This window comes from Microtus ochrogaster, unplaced genomic scaffold (assembly GCF_000317375.1).
Source record: "Microtus ochrogaster isolate Prairie Vole_2 unplaced genomic scaffold, MicOch1.0 UNK6, whole genome shotgun sequence".
Taxonomy (NCBI): domain Eukaryota; kingdom Metazoa; phylum Chordata; class Mammalia; order Rodentia; family Cricetidae; genus Microtus; species Microtus ochrogaster.
The window spans coordinates 285,153-287,845 of record NW_004949104.1 but is presented as its reverse complement, the minus strand read 5'-3'; the positions used below and the strand labels follow the sequence as shown (position 1 = coordinate 287,845).

Here is a 2,693-nt window from a genome sequence, read left to right as displayed (position 1 = left end):
AAAAAAAAAAAAAAGGAAAGAAGGAAACAAATGTAAAGTCATCTAACTTAAAAAGGAAAAAGAAAATTAAAGACAAAAAATAACCTTAGAAGTTCAATCTAGAGTTCACAGGGGTTAAAAGAATGAGTGAACATACAACCAACTGGCAATTCCTATCAATTCCAGAAAACCAAAATAGGTTACAACATTCTACTCAAAGCCCAGATAAAATCCCACAGACAACTCAGTAAGAGCTAGCATTAGGGAGATGATAATGTTCACTGCCCTGGGTAGTCACAGTAGTCACACAGCAGTTGGACCATTAACAATGCAAGAAAACATCACATGTCAATAAGGCCAATGCCAAGTGCAAACTAAAACACTGATTCTCTGTTCAATGCACCCACGCACTAGCTTTTATAAAAGATGTATTTAAACAGCCACTAACCGTGGACTCGTTTAATCTGATTTCCAAAACCAATGTATACCAGAAAATCAAAATAGACCTAAAACCAGAATGGGTGGGTGATAGCTTGATTACGGGAGGGCTTGCTTCGCATGCACAAGTCTTGGGTTCAACCCTTGGCACCTACAAAACTGGATGCGATAGCATATGCCAGTTATCCCCGTGCTGGTGAGGGAGTTCAAGGTCCTCCTCTAGTACATAGCAAGTTACAGATCAGCTTGGTTTACATGAGACCTTGTTTGGCAAAAAAAATTAAACAAACAAACCAAAAAACATACCTATAATCATCCACTTCGAAAGTACTACAAGAATCTAATCCAACGAGTAACATCAACCCCTTTGCTGTGTTTCTGACCAAAGTTTTCCAACTATGTCAAGCAAAAGTCTAGGTCCTTCCACAAAGCTCTTCTTGGCAGGACATCCTATAGCCTTATATCTCTAACACTGTCTTTATTACTCTTCCCCCAGCTCATTCATGTCCAGCCAAGATCACCAAGCAGCCCCTAAAATCTATTGCTTCATCTGTGGGTTGCAACCACCTTAGGGGTCAAATAATTCTTTCACAAGGTCACCGAAGACCATCGGAATACAGTGTTTACATCACAATTCATAACAGCAGCAAAATTACAGTGAGGAAGTAGCAACCAAAGGTAATTTTATGGCTGCAGGTCACCACAACATGAGGAACTTTGTTAAAGGGTCAAAGCTTGGGAGAACTGGAAACCATTGGACTAGAGTGTTCTTTCCAGGGGAATACAGAAAATTCATTTTCTTACTTCTGTAGTGACAGAACTGAACCAGAGACTAGATTCAAATCCAGGTCTGTCAAGCCCCAGAGCGGACTTCCAGTCACGGACTCTAAGTTTCTCTCACCAACCTCACCTGCATTGACGTTTTCTAAGATTTTGAAATCCCTAGGTTAAATAAATCTTGTACCTAATTTCCAAAACAATTTTGAAAATAGCAAATGAGCTGGTATAGTGGCACATGCCTTCAATCCCAGAACAGGGGCAGTGGCAGGGATCTCTGAGTTCTACAGCAGCTAGGTCTACAGAAAATTTGAAGATGGCCAGGGCTTACACAGAGAGATCTTGTTTCAAAAAGTCGAGATGTTTCAAAAAGTCGAGAGAAAAAGAAAAGGAATATTATAACCAAAAAAGTTTTGATGTCAAGATCAAATTCAAAAAAGTATTTTTAAACATTATATAAGACATAACCCAGACAGCAGGTTGAAGGAAAAATATTTTTAATATAGACTTTTTTTTTTCCTATAAAGGTGGCTCAGTAGGCAGAGTGCTTCCCTACTGGATACAAAACCCATCTTACACCTGTAAGGATGGCCAAGATCAAAAACACTGAGGACAACTTATGCTGGAGAGGTTGTGGGGAAAAGGGAACACTTCTGCATTGCTGGTGGGAATGCAAGCTGGCACAACCCCTTTGGATGTCAGTGTGGTGATTTCTCAGAAAATTAGGAAACAACCTTCCTCAAGACCCAGTAATACCACTTTTCGGTATACATCTAAAGGATGTTCAATCGTGCCACAAGGACATGTGCTCAACTATGTTCTTTGCAGCTTTGTTTGTCATAGCCAGAACCTGGAAACAACCTAAATGACCCTCAATCGAAGAATGGATTAGAAAAATGTGTTACACTTACACAATGGAGTACTACACAGCAGAAAAAAGAACGACAGCTTGAATTTTGCAGGAAAATGGATGGAGCTAGAAAATATTATTTTGAATGAGGTAACCCAGACACAGAAAATTATCACATGTACTCACTCATAGTTGGTTTTTAAACATAAAGCAAAGAAAACCAGCCTACAAACCACAATCCCAGAGAACTTAGACAACAATGTGGACACTAAGAGAGACTTACATAGATATAATCCACATGGGAAGTAGAAAGTAGAAAAAGACAAGATCTCCTGAGTAAATTGGGAGCATGGGGACCATGGTAGAGGGTTAAAGGGGGAGGGAAGAGGAAGGGAGGGGAGCAGAGAAAAACGTAGAGCTCAATAAATATAAAAAAATTTTTAAAAACGGTATTAACACAGGATGCATGGGGAGTCAGATGTTCAAGGTCATTATCAGTTACACGTGAGTTGAGGCTAACCTGGGATATGCAAAACCCTGTCTCAATAAATAATTAAGACTTTGAAACTGGGGCTGGTGGGCAAGGTACTTAACATACATGAGGACAGGAGTTCAAATCCCAGCAAAACTGTCAAAAAAAATTTTTTTC

General features: G+C 39.5%; 1 protein-coding gene across 1 annotated transcript in view; it reads right to left on the bottom strand.

Moving 5' to 3' along the window:
• The window catches only part of Sugt1 (SGT1 homolog, MIS12 kinetochore complex assembly cochaperone), a 37,326-nt gene that overhangs the window by 31,244 nt on the left and 3,389 nt on the right, over nucleotides 1-2,693 (bottom strand). The gene's annotated exons all lie outside the window — the stretch shown is intronic.